At 31.7% G+C, this 17426-nt stretch overlaps 1 long non-coding RNA gene across 1 annotated transcript; it reads left to right on the forward strand.

Moving 5' to 3' along the window:
* Window positions 1–6279: 6279 nt before the first annotated feature.
* LOC114300501 (uncharacterized) lies at window positions 6280–9785 on the forward strand. Its single transcript, XR_014345555.1, has 2 exons — window positions 6280–6885; window positions 9116–9785. It is a non-coding gene; the product is annotated as an uncharacterized LOC114300501 (long non-coding RNA).
* Window positions 9786–17426: the final 7641 nt, after the last annotated feature.

Raw genomic sequence — 17426 nt, forward strand, 5'->3', positions numbered from 1 at the left:
TTTGAGTATCAAAAGCATACCTTAGACCCATGGGGGTGCCTCTCTTTTATAGACAACATAAACCTAGTCCCAATAGAAGCCTAACTTCTATGGACTTAGGATTACTGTTAATCTTAGACTCCAAGTAAGATTAGGATAAACTCTCTAAAAGTCTTATCTTAATACAAACTGAAGTCTTCTCTCATTCTAGGACTCTTGTCCCTCATCCGCTTATCTCAGATTCCGATATCTTCGGAGGTAACCTCAGCCTATCCGAGATGACCTCGGCATAACAACCAGGACACGTGGCACCTCGGCTGACACGTCGGCATCACCTTGGCCACGTGTTGGTACTCAGAAAATATATCCCTACAACTGCCCCTGAGGTTCTATTACCTCGGCATTCTGAGGTGATGGAACCTACACTGTTCGTTCATTTGTGCCCCTCTGTCCGAGATCAAACTCGCCGACCTCAAAGTTCCCTGGATTTTACTGTCCACTTCTGTCAAGTATCAAGCTTTATGCTTTCCAAGCTACTCGAGATCACACCTCCTAGCCGAGGTTCTTGTTCCATTAATTCGTAAACTCCAAGAGCTTTGTAACTGCTCCACTCACATTCTTCGGTGGGTTCCCGACTTCCAGTCATCTATTTGACTCTGGCGATCTTCATATCGGCGTTCATTTCTCTTGGTAGGTTCATAAACTCTTTTATTAAGCTCAATCTTTCATAAATCTTCTGAATCCGTTTACTTGCCCTATGTTGTCTTCTATTTTCGTCTGTTTTCAAGTTTTGAATTGTTTGAACGCCTGGCACTGTTCTTGCCATATCCACTTTCTGTTGCTAGCATCGTGTCTGGGTCATTACTTTCTTGTTCTTCACATACTTACTTAGTGCCTGTGCACTTGGCTTTATTCTTGAACTTTGTCGTCTTCTTGACTCTGATTTTTCTCTTTTTTTTTATTCAATCCTCTGGTTTTTTCTCTTTCTAGATCTTTTGCTTAAATCCGTCATTGTTCCAAGCTTTCAAACTCTACAACTGTTTTCGTTCCTCTCCTCCGGTGAAGCTTACGTCATTCTGTCATTTTCGCATCCGTCGTCGGATTTTGGCAATTCTCATTCCGGCTTCCCTCTTTCTGGTAAGCCACTGTTCCTCATGGTTTTATTTCTTGTTGCTTTCCAAGAAGCTCTGCTTCATTGTTAATCACCATTGTTGTTTAACCAGTTGTTTCCAACTCATCTTCTTGAATACACACTGTTCACACATCTGTTGATTTCTGTCACTGTTCTTGGCTTGACACGTCTGTGCAATCTTTTTGTCTTGATTTCCTGATAGCTTCATCACCATTCTTGATTACGAATTACATTCTTGTTTCTGTTTTCTGTGTCTTTTTCCAAATTCTTGCTTTCAATCCTTGCCTTCAAACTTCGAGGTGCCAATCGCCAAGAAGAGCTTTAATCAAACTCTTCGGGCGATCGATGCTGAGCTCGAGGCCGAGAAGGCTGCTGAGAAGTCTTCCCAACTGTCTTCTATATCCTGCCATTGATGCCGAGTAGTTTTGTTTCCTTCTTTTACTCCTTGTACCTTGTACCTTGTACTTTGTCCTTCTTTGTATGCTTTTAATCCGGCCGACGTGCCATTTTTGTAGTCTGAATAATTTATTTTTTAATATTCAGGCTGAAGTGCCTTCTTTCTTCTTTAAATGTATTTCTCTAATTTCTTCTTTGAATGAATGTCTTCTTTTTTTTGCTCTTGTATGATTCTACACTTAGAATAATTTGCATGTCTTCAAAGTACACCTTGACTGTGCAATCTCTTCGGGTAAAATACCTCTGTCACAACTTTTAATCTTGCTCATCTCGGCCTTGTCTTAACACTTGAAAATATTGTAACAAATATTTTTACAAGTGTTGTTTAAGACTTGTCACTTTCTCAATGTCTTCTATCAAGACTTCAGTTTTTCATATTTCAAGTTTTGACAACCTGGTAGTCTCGGCAAGTACGCAAATATTGCTTGAGCTTGACTCTAACTTGTAAATTTTTCAAAAATTTCAACAAGTGTTTTAATCATCATCCTTTATCATAATCTCGGTTTAACTTCAGCTTGTAAATTTTTCTCAAAATTTTAACAAGTGTTAAACCATCTTCCTTTCGATATGACCACGGTTTAACTATAACTTGTAAATTCACACATAATTTCAACAAGTGTTCAAATCAATCTTCTTCCGATACGACCTCAGTTTAACTTTAACTTGTAAATTCACACAGAATTTCAACAAGTGTTAAACATCATCTCGGTTTAACTTCAACTTGTAAATTCACACAGAATTTCAACAAGTGTTAAATATCACATCGGTTTAACTTCAACTTGTAAATTCACACAAGATTTCAACAAGTGTTAAATATGACCTCGGTTTAACTTCAACTTGTAAATTCACACAGAATTTCAACAAGTGTTAAACATCATCTTGGTTTAACTTCAACTTGTAAATTCACACAGAATTTCAACAAGTGTTTAAACAATGATTTTGGTTTAACTTCAACTTGTAAATTGTCCACAAATTTCAACAAGTGTTAAACAATGCTCTTGGTTTAACTTCAACTTGTAAATTGTCCACAAATTTCAACAAGTGTTAAACAATGAATTTCGGTTTAACTTCAACTTGTAAATTGTCCACAAATTTCAACAAGTGTTAAACAATGCTCTCGGTTTAACTTCAACTTGTAAATTGTCCACAAATTTCAACAAGTGTTTAAACAATGATTTCGGTTTAACTTCAACTTGTAAATTGCTACAAATTTCAACAAGTGGTAAACAATGCTCTCGGTTTAACTTCAACTTGAAATTGTCCACAAATTTCAACAAGTGTTAAACAATGCTCTCGGTTTAACTTCAACTTGTAAATTGTCCACAAATTTCAACAAGTGTTTAAACAATGATTTTGGTTTAACTTAAATTTGTAAATTGCTACAAATTTCAACAAGTGGTAAACATCATATCGATTTAACCAACTTGTAAATTGCTACAAATTTCAACAAGTAGTAAACATCATATCGATTTAACCAACTTGTAAATTCACACAGAATTTCAACAAATGGTAAATATCATATCGGTTTAACCAACTTGTAAATTGCTACAAATTTCAACAAGTGGTAAACATATTCTTCTTCTCTCTGCCCCTTGCATAGCTTCCACATACTCCTTTGCGAACTTTATAAAAGGTCTTCAACCTGGCTAACTACAATCCAACCTTATGTGTTTTCTTTTTTTATTTTTTGGGATCTGAGATCTGCTCACTGAGCTCTTCTCTTCTCGGTCTTAAGTGCCGAGATCTTGTCTGCTAGAATCTTGGACCTGCTCACTCAGGTTGAGCTCTTCTCTTCTCGGACCTACTCATCTAGGCCAAGATCATGTCTTCTAGGATCCAGGATCCAAGATCTGGAATCCGAGATCTGCTCACTTAGAATGAGTTCTTCTATACTTGAATGTTATCTCCTTGGGAGCGCTCATGCCCCCTGTCTTTGCATCCCTTCTGGAAGGGTCTTCGTTCCTCCGCAGGTATCTATCCTTCCATATCTGGAGGTCATCTTTGTTGTAGTATCTGTTTCGATCTGTTGTCTTTGGTGCGTCACCTTTCTGGCCAGCGTCTTTCACTCTGTGACTCTGGTCACGAGTTTCTGTGTTGTGGTTGTCCCCTTCAACGTCGAGGTTGATAGGTCTCCCACTCCTAGCAGGAGCGTTGTCTCCAATCTGATCCTTCTGTCCGTCATTAGCCATCTATTCTTTTTTTTTTTCCACAGACGGCGCCAAATTGTATGAGTGATTTTCTGACCACACTACCCGCTTAGTAACCAGCTGGAAAGCACCGGCAGAATAGATGGCACCTGGCTGACCTGCAACAGAAAGAGAAGATTCCGGCGGTGGTTCGTCCACCCGGGGGCACTCCGACGATCAAGTCAGTATATCTCTAAAAAATAAATCAAGTGTTAAATTCACAAGCTTGAGTATCAAAAGCGTACCTTAGACCCATGGGGGTACATCTCTTTTATAGCCAACATAAACCTAGTCCCCATAGAAGCCTAACTTCGATGGACTTAGGATTACTGCTAATCTTAGACTCCCGGTAAGATTAGGATAAACTTTCTAAAAGTCTTATCTTAATACAAACTGAAGTCTTCTCTCATTCTAGGACTCTTGCCCTTCATCCGCTTATCTCGAATTCCGATATCTTCGGAGGTAACCTCGGCCTATCTGAGATGACCTCAGCATAACAATTAGGACACGTGGCACCTCGGCTGACACGTCGGCATCACCTTGGCCACGTATTGGTACTCAGAAAATATATCCCCACAGCGATGATAATCAATTAATAAATTAAAAATATTATTTATATATATATTTGAAATTATTAATTAATTATATCACTTATATATTATTAAATTTAAAAAATAAATTTATATATCATTTATTTATACTATATTCATCTCCCATTCACCTTTCAGTTTGTACATTTTTTGGGTTCTAAAAGGGTCTTTATCTCGCTCAACCGTACGCCGCCCGGCCCGGCCCGGCCCTCGATCGAAGCCCAAACTCTGGCCCGACTGGCTCAGTTGGATTAATAGGATGGTTAGCAATTGATTAAAAAATTAAAAAATTATTTAAAAAAATCATATAAAAATGTCAAAAAAAAAAAAATCATTATCTCTACCTTTTTTCACGTCATTCTCAAATATTTTTTATACTTTCAACTTATATTTTAATTAAAAAGTCACTAAATTAATTACATTCAAATAATCCCAAGTCTAAGTTTTAAAATTAAAGTAAAAATACAAAACAAACAAGTAACAAGTAACAAGTAACAAGTTTTAAATTTTTTAAAAATTATACCAAAAAATACTTCAAAGGTAGGCTTAATTTTGGACCATTGGGCTTAGTTTATGTGCTAACTCGTTAATCGCGTTTAGGCCAAACTTGTTATATAAGGAAATTTAAATATTTTTAACCTGACTCATCAAAAAATACAATTAAATTTAGTTCACAGGGGAATTTGAATTATTTTTATCGGCATTTGGATACCATTTTATGAGTGGATCCGACAAGACGTAACCTTCATTTGGTATTTTACCAAGATATTTGTTATATGTTTTTTAAATCAAATAAAATGTACTTGTAGTTTCACAATTTGATATTTCTTCAAAATTCATGGCATGAAACACCATCTAAATAAAAGATCTATAGAATTTAATTGACTAAAAATTTGATATATGCAAAATGACAAAGATAAAATATTTAATCAAATGAAGGTTTTGTGATATATAAATTTATAAAAAATAAAAATAAAAATTATAAAATGGATGTGAAACTTTTTAAGGCCAATTGTAATCTTGACCTAAGAAAAATAATAGTATACAAGTTCACTTTATTAACTCATTTTTTAGATTTAATGATGTGTATAAATTATATAATTAGTTGATAATTAAAAAAAATATGAGACAGTACGTTGCCTTTACGTGATTGATTGTCGCATGATTGACTTTAAAAATTGAATTTATTTTTTGATCTTAGAATAACAATACTCTTAAAATAATTCGAATTATATTTAAAAAGGAGTAATGTTACATTTCATTAATTTTAAATCCTTAACAACAACATGGTAAACACTTATTAAATAATTTTCATATTTTAATGGGGGTTCTCTGTGACGTATGACTAGGATAATTCGACAAATGTTTTAATAATCGGATCAGTTAGCAAATCGAAAAAGGGATCGAGTGGACGGGTCATCAATTCAATTGTCGAGTTAAACTGAAATCAAACCATGACATAATAAATATATTCAAATAAAAATATAAGTAATAAAACTATCAATTAAAAAAAATTAAATATGAAATTATCTTAAATATTTCTCCTAATATTTTTTTACTGAAAAATATAATAATATATTTTAAAATAATATTAATTTTAATTTTAGAAGAAGAAATCAAATATTCAATATTCTTTCCATATAATTTTAATTCAAATAATTTGATTAAAAAGAGAGTAAAAATTTTAGAGAGATATCAAAATTTTAGTATTTCCTCCAATACATTTGATTGAATCCCACATGAATTTTTTTAATTTTTTTGAAAGAATTTTTTTTCTTATAAATAGGTAAAGATTTTCACAATAATTTTAAACTCTTAATAGAATTCATAAGAGGATATCCTTAAAAGAGAGTTACCAATTAAAATTTTTTTATATTCTTTTATATATATGTATATATATATATATATAATATGAAAGAAAGATTAAAAAAAAGTTAGAAGGAATCACAAAAAAAAAATTCAATTTCACCGACCGTTCAACCGTCGGTTTTTCGATTCTTCCTAAATAAATAAGTTTTTAAATTCGAACAATTTAAAAAATATATTTGAATTAAAATTCCGATCGATAACCGGTCGAACCGACCGGTCCGATCCGATTTTCAAAACCACGCCGACAACTTACTACTGATACTTTCCTCAGCCCTAATCACGAACAGATGGAAAAACACCATTCGAGTTGAAGATGACCTAGCTCTCAAAATTAGTCACTGTTAGGCTCTGGGTTATCACTCTTCGTGGTGTTTCAATATCAGTAGCCACCAAACAACCCAACCCCAAACTTCAATTCTTGATTCATTGCGTATGCAATTTGAATTCCGATCTATCACTGGAAATTCAAACTCTTTGTTCGAATTCAAGTCAAATTCCATAGAATTGGGAAAAAATTTGGAGTCATTCGAGTTTCTGTTTCTAGGTCGTTGGTCTCCGAAGATATGATAACTCGTTCCAAACTCGTCGAACAACTCAGAGATTACCAGATCCGATCTCAGCACAAGTGTCCTGGTCTCATTTTCTTCTCTCCCAAACCCCATATCACATCCTGGTATATTTCTCTCTCTCTCTCTACATTTTTGTGTAATCTGTTTGAAGATGTTTGTTTGCTATGTATCTTATGGTCTCTTTTGGCTTGAATTTCTAGATTTTGATCTTCTTAAATGTGTTCCTCCTTTTGGAATCTGGTAATTGCTTTGTGTTATTGAAAAAAATTGATTTGAAAAAACCAAGAGAAGCATTTATAATGTGATAATCAAATATGCCTTTACGAATATGTTGTCATTGGTATTATTAGGGAGGACAATCTGACAAGTTTTGGGTATTTGATTTACTTTTTCTGATAAATTCTTCAAATTTGATGATGCAAGTTCTTAGTTTTTCTACAGTTGTCTAGTGGGACATGTTCAGTGCAGAAGACTGTCATTTTTCACTGGGGATTACTTCGATGATTTGATTATGTGAACATTCATGCATATCCACTCATTAAAGCACGTGGAAAACATTTATGAGATAAAATTTTGAGTTTTGGGTTACAAATGTTGAGATTAATAGTTTGCTGCCATGGTTTTTGAACTGAAAGAGCAGGTTTAATATTTTGTAGGCGTTTTCAGGAATGGGAGCTAGATATAATCAAACAGTTGTTACCTTGCTGTTTGAGTTTAGTATTAGGCCAGTAGAGTTAAGTGGAATCAAATCTGCTACTTTTTCAGTTCTGTAATTTTTTTGCTGGTTTCTAGTCTGGCAGTTGATTGTTTTAGGGGAAATTACACTTCAGTAGTATTTATTAACAAAAATTACAGATTAATGAAAAAGTTTATGAATTTAATTATTTAAGTGTATAAGATTTACCATTGAATTGAATTATTTTTTTTTTTTGAGAAGGATTGTGATTTCCCCATAGTTTTAAGCTAGGCGGTGAAGGTTCTTCTGAAGTTTCTCCTTTGATCTTAGTATTTTGCAGAACTTCAAAGATTGAGTATATTGCTTATTTATTTATTTATTTTTTTAAGTTAAGTATATTGCTTTAAAAGTTTGAATTTGTGTCTTTTGACAAATAAGTGTGATAAGCATAACTCAGACTTGAAATGAGTGAATTGGGTGCTGGTTCATTGTCTGTGTGCTTTTACGACTAGGGCAATTTGTTTTGGTTAGCCAGCTTCTTTCTCTTATGTGAAAGAGGCCCTTTTATGTGTCACTTTAAGTCTTGGAGTAAAGAAGACAAGCAAGTTTTGAGATGTATTCTGGGTGTTTCACATTTGTCCCTGTCCAAGGAGAGTAACAAGCAAAATTTGGGAAAAAATGAACTATTCCTTAGATGATGGCTTGGTGTTTGTAATATAGCTTGACTGGATTTCAGGGTGCTGCTTTTGATGGTTTGATTGTTGTATTTGGTCTGAGAGAGAGATACAAATATCTGTTTATCTGAGAAGTCCCTAATAAATATCTGAATTAAACAGGATGTACCCCATAAACATACAAAGTGTACTTACAAGAGAGGGAGGGGTATCTCACGTGGCAATTTAACAAAAAGGGGAGAAAAGAGTGCTGTATCAACAACACTTGATAAGACAACCACTTGCACTTGGAATAAAGGCAAGTGCTAGAAATAGCAATAAAACAGTTGTAACTATACCTTATATGGAACTACCAATGCTTCAGAAGAACAAACACTTCTCTGGAGGAGGCTTGTCATGTGGGATATGAGTCCTAAAATTGGGTCCGGCATTCCTTTAATGTGTCTTAATTAAAAAATTAAATTCAAAATATTGGACACTTCATAGACATTTCTTAAAACACTTCATGAACCTTCTGAACGTGACCTATATGATGAATCTCTTCATAGTAATGCTTCATTTCGTATCATATTTTTTTTTTTTTAAATCGCCGTGTTGGTGTGTCTGTGTTGTGTCACATATTCATGTCTGTGCTACTTAGACTAAGGCAACTAGTGGGTTGTCAACTTTCTGTGGATGTGCATCCATTTGTTAATAAGTGACATATTAAAAATTGAAATTTTTAGATGCAGTGTTTTGAGCGTGTTGTATATCAGTTCAGTTACACAATCTGTGTTTGTAATTATGTCTAAATGATTAGTTCAAGCTGTAAACATGTTTCACCTTGTCGTGCCCCTATTGGATTTACATTATCAGCCAAACTTTCCTGTCTTCACAGTATACATTTTGATATATCACAGAATCATAATATTCTTTATATTTCAGAGCATTGAAGTGCCCTATATGCTATTGATTAAATGTAAAGGTTGTGTTAAACTTTTTCAGGGCCGATGTTGCTGTGGCATCCTTGTGGGCATTTCTGTTTTGCGTGCTTCTAGTGTCGTCTTATGTGACCCTTTACTACAGACATTTTTGGCTTTCTTTTGTTGTCGTATGTATTGGTATCCTTCTTCCCATACGCCTGAGAATTGCTAGGCAGACACTGGCAAAGAAGAAGGATAGAAGATTGTCATTACCTTTGTCCATGTGAACCTCCGCAACCAATGGTGCAAAGTCGCCCAGTAACTTGGTCAGCAAGCGAGCATATTAGTCTCTGGTACATGGTTCTTTTATTAGTGTTTATAGGTTGAAGTCCTGATCTTTTTCAACAAGAACACTCGCCAGCCTCCTTTTAGAGTGGATGGTATGATTCCTTTTTTTTCCTTCTTCATGACCCACACACAAAAAGCCATGAGAATTTGCAGAGAAGCCGCAATTGAGCCAAGTAAAGGTCCTCCTAACTATTAAATTTATCCTCACTGGCATGTAAAATTTCATTTTTGGTTCCAAAAGATTTTATAATTGTTCTTCAGATTGGGTTGTTAGGTGTCTTGCTCTATAATATTGAGATCAGATGGTACCTCGTCGCAAAATTTGTATTGAATCAAAAAAAAAAAAAAAAAAATTGTATGTTTTCTATTTTCACAAGTTAATTATGTAGAATTTGACAGGTTCAGTGTGCTTTTGGTCACTCGTATTTGCTTTTATCTTGCTAGGGTTGGGTTGTGTGTACTTACTCATGCACTTGTATGGAGTCAGGATCCTCTGAAGTGAAAACCCTGAAGTCATCTCCTAGAGTGATCCATCGAACGGTTGAAATTAACCTCACCAAAACGACGTTGTTTTGGTGAGTAATTTGAAGAAAAAAAAATAAAGAAAAAAAAAAATCAGCTTTGGTTCAAAACATTAAGGGTTCTGCAAATATGAAGCATTAGAGAGAGAGAGAGAAGGGCTGAGAGGAGGAGCCCCTCCCACCCCCGACGCGTCAACAGTTGAAATCAGCTTTCATTTGGGAAGGCAAGCAAAAGCAAAGCAAGAGAGATAGGTAAGCTTTAAAAGCTCCTGTCACATACTCTTTGATTTTGCTTTTTATATTGTCATTTTGATGATATGAAGAAAAGTGAAAATAAGAGAGAAAAATGAGTTATATTTCCATGATTGCTCCAGTTGCTTCGAAACTATTGGATTTCATATTCCCTCCCATCACCAATCGATTTGGTTATCTGTTTCACTACAATAAAAATGTGAAAAACATCAGAGAATTACTTGAGAAATTGCAAGATAAGAGATCTAGGGTTGAAGGAGGGTATGTAGCCAAAAGAAATGGGGAACTCATTGAATCAGATGTTGAGAGGTGGCTGACTGAAGTAGGTGAGATTGTTGAGAAATTGGGAAAATTCTTGGAAGATGATGCTATTGAGGAGAAAAGGAGCTGCTTCAAAAATTAAGCGGCGGCGGCCGTGGCGCTTCGGGGGTGGGAAGGGTTCCTCCCTCCTCTCAGCCTCTCTCTCTCTCTCTCTATCTCTAATGCTTCATATTTTCAGAACCTTGATGTTTTGAACCAAAGTTGATTTTTTTTTTTTTTCTTTTCAAATTACTCACCAAAACGACGCCGCTGGATGGATCGCTCTAGGAGATGACTTCAGGGTTTTCACTTCAGAGGATCCTGACGCCACTTGTATGAGTGTGTAAATGAGTTTGTGTATTGGGACATTGGTTTCAGCATCTGAACATGTTTGAAAAGTGACTGTCAAATTTTTATGCATGAATGAACTGCTGGAGTGCTATAGTAAGGTTCAAGAATACCTCAATTGACAAAACACTGAATTTATTTTTATTTTTTGGATGACAACAGTTAGTATTGAATTTCATTAACCTATGAAATTTGAAAATTTATGAATTTTGATTGTTTTCATGTTTGTCTCTTGTATAGGTTGAAATTTGAAAGTTTTATTTCATCCTATATGTTTTGAATACCGTGCCTTCTTTTTCTTTTTTTCTTTTTTCTCTTTTTTTTTTTTTTTTTTTTTTTTTTTTAGAGGACTAACCATTGCTTCTTTAATCACACTATAAAAGGGTGTTTTAGGAAGTTACGTAAAAGTTAATAATTAAAAAAAAAAAAAAAAGGTGTAAAAAAGTAAAAATTTACTTTTGCTGGATAAGCGTAAACCCAACCTTCTCTCTCTTGCCTAGAAAATATATTTTATTAGAATAATGCTTGGGACTCCCTCTTGGGGGTCACCCTCTCACCCCCTTTGTCACGTGACGGGTGGTGATTGGAGGAGCATGAAAAAAAAAAAAAAGAAAAAGAAAATATAACCAATAAGAGAGAGAGGGGGTCAAAGGGGGTGGGAGGAAAAGGGGGATGAATCATTATTGATTTTATTATTCACTTTCATTTCCTTCCTGTTCTTCTGTCGTTCTCTCTCTTCCACAAAATTAATCTTTCTTTTTTGTCATGAACAATATGATATTTTCAGGATTGATATTAATGTACAATTTGGTTCATGTGTATTGGGGAGAACAACCTGATTTATTGTTGAATTGTTAGAATACAACAGATTTGAGTGTCAAGGCTATTTATCTCTTGAAAGGAAACTATTAATAGGTCTTAATAGTTAGATTTAATTTCAATCAAATTTTATTAAAAATAAATCATAATAAAATTGTTGTTAAAAATAAACTTTCATAATATTTTTTATATATGTCGTTAAAAATTGACAATTAGTGATTTTTTTTGTCACGATTTTTAGAAATTGTTGTTAAAATTTATAATTAGTAATTTTTTTTGTGACAAATTTTTTAAACTGCTGCTAAAAGTTAAAAATTAATAACGTTTTTTGTGATGATTTTTTAAAACTATCGTTAAAATTTATAATTAGTAACATATTTTGTGATAAAATTTTTAATCTATAGCTGAAATTAACAATTAATGATATTTTTTAATAGTATTTGATGAAAAATACCATTAATTTTCATAGAACTTATTGAATAATAAGTTCACTTATAAAAACTTATGCGTAAGTCCCTTTTCTTTAGGATAATCTATTAATAGATCCTAATAGTTAGTTTTAATTCCTATAAAGTCCTATTGAAAATAAGTCTCTGTAAAATTGTCTTTAAAAATAATTTTTCGTGACGATTTTTTACATGTCGCTGAAAATTAACAATTAATAATTTTTTTTTTGGTCACGATTTTTATAAATTGTTGCTAAAACTTATAATTAGTGGTTTTTTCTGTGACGAATTTTTTAAACTGTTGTTGAAAGTTGAAAATTAGTGACTTTTTGTAACTTTTTTTAAATTGTCGCTAAATTTTGTAATTAATGACTTTTTTTTAATAAATTTTTTAAGCTGTCATTGATAATTAATAATTAGTAGCGTTTTTTATTGGCGTTTGATAAAAAATATCATTAATTATCATAACACTTATTGAATAATAAATCCGTCTATTAAGACTTACACATAAATTTCTCTCATCTTTAAACATTTAGGATGTGTTTGATTGGACGGACTAGATAAAGGGGATTAAAATCCATCGGATTTGAATCCTCGAATTGTGAATCCCCCAGACTATTTAATTGGATTTGATATGTATCATGTATTTGTTTTCTCATGGAATTAGATGTCTAGAAAGGACTATTTTTAATGAATCCAATATTTGGTTGGACAGACTGGATAAATGAACAAAAAACTATTTTACCTTTTTTCCAATTGTTTACTAAGTAATAGTAATATTAAACATATTTTTGATATTTTAATTATTTTTACCTCGATTAAATAAAAATTTATTTATTGATTTTATTTTTTACACAATTAAATAAATTTATTTTTTAAAAATTAAATAAAATATCAATATAAATATATGTTATTTTTTAATTAAAATTTTAAATAAATTTATTTTAAAAAATAATAACAATTAAATAATGAAATTAAAGAAAACATCTATTAAAATTTAAATAATGAAATCAGATAAAATATAAACAAAATTTTAAAATAAAACATCAATAAAATATTTATAAAAATCATTTTAAAAAATTAAATAAATAAAACATCAATAAAAATTTAAATAAAATTATTTTATTTTTAAATTGAGACATTTAAATTTTTTTGAATTTTACTAAATATTGTCACGATCCGCTCCCCGTACCCAAGGGTTAAGTATCGTGATGGTCAGTAACTGAGGTTACCTCCGGCCAATTCTTAAACAAATCAATAAACGCGAGCGGAAGTAAAATTTAAATGAGGGTACTAAAATAATCATTGGAGCTTCATTTTTATTACAAAATGTATTGACCAAAAAGGCCGATATTTACATAGAAAAATATTATAAAAGTGTTGTGTGCGTCTATTCCGTAGCCCCGCATCTAAGATTTTTCAAAAATTATTTCTGAATTGCATGTTTCCTGAAAATTGGCAAACAACTATAAGCACATGATAAAGTGAAAAATATTATACCAAGAGTATAAGGAGTGAAAAATATTATACTAAGAGCATAAGGGACACGAAATAACCATGGATAGTTAATTAGGCCAAAACATTTAAGATAACTTAGTCGGAACAAATAATCCTTTAAGTAGCAAAACTGAGATTATGTAAATAAATAATCATAATCGTGGTAATTTGGTAAACAAATAATGTAAGTGGCAGAAACTGCTCATTTAAGTAGCAGAACTGAAATACAGAAATTATGTAAATATATAACCATAACCACGGTACAGAATAGAACAGAAGTTACAGAAGTGACAGTCAGAACAGAGGTACGGATTTAAAAGGTAGCTTGTACGGATTCTAGAGGTGGCTCCCGCAATAGTGTAGCACTTAGTTCCGCATAGCACTTTGCTCCGCACACAACAGAGGTCAATGGATCCATGACAAACAGAGGACTACAAAGTGGTCAAATAGAGACCAATGGTTATTTAAGTCCCCCAAAGCATAGGACTCCCATGGTGGTATTTACAAAATAAAATTGTTTATAAAGTTATAGTCAAATATTCTTTTAAATATAAACAAATATATCCATGGATTTCCTTTTCAGAAATAGGATTCAGAAATAAAACCACGTAACTAAAAATTTTATAAAACATAACTTTTATTAGGGTTGGTTTGGGAAGTGGGTTGGCTTTTTGACTTTTTTTGGTTATTTTAGCCTGGGGTAAAAAGCTTGGTTTGGGAAGGACTTTTTAGCTTTTTGACTTTTTTAGCTTTTTTTGTGAGAGAAGAGTGTAATGATTATGGGTTGGATGTGATGTTTTGTTTTTTGTGGCTAAAATAGCATATTTTGTCTTTTATGGCTAAAATAGCCAAAAAAACTCCTAACCCAACTTGCCAAACGGAGGCTTAATATACTAATAAAACATAACTTGTATGAAACAGATTTTGATAAGTCAAAACATACGTAAAATATATTTTGATAACTCAAGATATAATATAACTCACCTTAACTTTAATATCTCACCCTTTTTTTTACTATTAAAGACATTTTCAGCTTCCGTTTTCTTTTCTTTCTCCCTTTCTTTTCTTTCTTTCTCTCTTTCTATTCTTCTCTCTTTCTATTCTTTTTCTTTTTCTTCACCCAGCCGAATCACCTCCTCCTTTTATACCTGAGCTTAACAGGTGACTCATCCTATAATTAATTTCCTAGGTGATAATTCACCACATCTAAGACTTAGACTTAATAGGTGTTTGGCCACCTTTCACAATATTTCACTTTTGTCCATTATTATTATTATTATTATTATTATTATTATTGTTATTTATTTATTAACTCCTAAATTCTTAATAATTATATTATTTTATAAAATTACGTATAATAATATTAAATAAATTATATATTTTTCAAATTGAGATTAAATAATATTAGTATAAATTTTTCAGAATAATTAAAAATCTAAGTTGTTACAAATATAATACATAATTAAATATTAGAGAGTTAAAATGGTCATTTCATCACATAATCCCAACAGTAAATAATCCTATGAAGATAATCTCACCCCCTCCTCTAGGGTACAATAACCTCTCATATGAGGGATATGAAGTCCAGTCAGACTCCATGTCTGATAGACTAAAAAAAACAAACGATGAATATTTTTTTCCTTCGAATAAGCAATTCAACTAGTAAATAATTCCCCCTAATCTCCCAATCAAACACACTCTTTATTTTATTGCGTAGACTGTCACCCAATTTCCCATCCCTCTATCTTTCCGTTTTGATTTGTTTGTGGGAAGTGCTCTTTTGGCGACTTTAGTGAAAAGTTATGTTTGTATCTTTTTGTTAAAAAAGCACGGTTGGTTTTTTTTTAGTAAGGAATCATTTGACAAATTTAAAAAAGTGACATATAAAATTATAATTATATTTTTATATTTTTTTTTATATGTATATGGGTGAAAATATAAATTTTTTACATTGGGCGAGTATAATTTAGTCATTTAATTGTGATGTGACATTATAAATAAATATTAATCAAAAAAATCAAATGTAACTCTTTGGCTTCGTTTGGGAAGCCATAGTTGGAGCTTTTTTGGCTATTTTAGCCATAAAAAACAAAATAGGCTATTTTAGCCATAACAAACAAAACATCACATCCAACCCATAATCATTACATTCTTCTCTCACAAAAAAACTCAAAAAAGCCAAAAAGCCAAAAAGCCCTTCCCAAACCAAGCTTTTAAGCCCAGGCTAAAATAGCCAAAAAAGCCAAAAAGCCAAAAAGCCAACCCACTTCCCAAACGGAGGCATCAACTTTTCAACTTACTTTTCCAAAAAAACCAAAAACTTAGTTAAAAGTCAAAAACTAACTTTTAACTATCTTTCCAAAACTCTCCGAAGAGCTCAAACCGCTTTTATTTTTAAATTTTTATTTTCGTAGAGAGAGAGATGTCAGAGAGGGATAGAGTAGAGAGAAAAAATGGTTTTTGTGCTAAGAAAGAAAATAAGATTGTGTTTGATGGAGTTTTAGAAACATAATTTCATACCTTGGTTTGAGGGCTGTGTTTGGTTAGAATTTTTAAAAATTAATTTCACACCCATTTTTGAAAACATGTCTACCCGATCATCCTCCTAGATGTCCTCCAAACGTCCGGTCTGTTGACCCGAACAGTGCTTTTTTTTTTTGACACTTGTTATTTTTATATTTTAAATAAAAAATATTTTCGAAATTTTTTAAATTTTTTTTATGAGTTTTGAATAAAATTTTGGGTTGTGTATTTAATTATGAGTTGTAAGTTTTTAAATCAAGCATCATATGTCACATCAAAAATTACAAACTCAATTCAAAACTCATAATCAAACAAATTTTTCACACACAAATCATAATTTCAAAACTTACAAATTTAAAATACAACTCTATTCTTAAATCATAATTCTAAAACTCTACCAAACACAACCTCAACATCACTTTTTAAGTTGCTTTACGTAACAAATTTCTGCATTTATCTTAATGAGGACTAGGAGTTATTTTGAAAATTCAGCTAAAAGATAATTTTTTAACTTTTTAATTTTTTAAATTACATTATTTTTAATTTTTTTTTATATTTTTTCAGAAAGGTTAAAAAAAATAAATCTGAAAATCAACTTTTTAATCTACTTTATAAAATAAGCCAAGTTGGATTATAATTGGTCAAAGGAATCAAATGAGTGGTATTTTATTTGCATATAAATAATTTTTTAATTTTTTTACAAAAATACTTCTAAAAGAATAAAGTGAACAATTTGATGATTTGTAATAATTAAAAATGGAGAGTTTTGTTGGTTTGTTTATTTGTTTTTCTATAATTTTATTTAAGGGAATAACATTTGAAATAAAAGACACAAAATGTTTACAAAAAATTAGGATGCAAGTTTTTATTGTTTTAGAAAATATATTAAGCCCTCATTTGGCATGGGGCTATCAAGCTAAAATAGTCACAAAAAATAAAATAGATAAAAAGTTAATAAGACAAAATGTCACATTCAAATTATAATCATTTCATTTTTTCTCTCATAAAAGTCAAAAAAGTAAAAAAAAAAAACTCAATCCCAACGAGACATTTTAGTCCCATACTAAAAAATCTAAAAATCTAAAAAGTTAATTCACTTTCCAAACGAAACCTAACTTGTACCGACAAATGCTCCGTTTATTAATCGGATTAGGTTGTATAAGATTATAAATATGACGTAATTGGGTGAGTGAATTACTAATATGGTGACATTAAATTTGAGATATTAAATGATTGTATTTGTTTATGTACTAGTGAGATTAAATAAATTAAAATTAATACATATAGTATAAAGATACAAAGATACACTATAAAAATTTTATTTTAATATAAAAAAGAT

Source organism: Camellia sinensis, chromosome 1 (assembly GCF_055761805.1).
Source record: "Camellia sinensis isolate YWXY chromosome 1, ASM5576180v1, whole genome shotgun sequence".
Classification (NCBI taxonomy): Eukaryota; Viridiplantae; Streptophyta; class Magnoliopsida; order Ericales; family Theaceae; genus Camellia; species Camellia sinensis.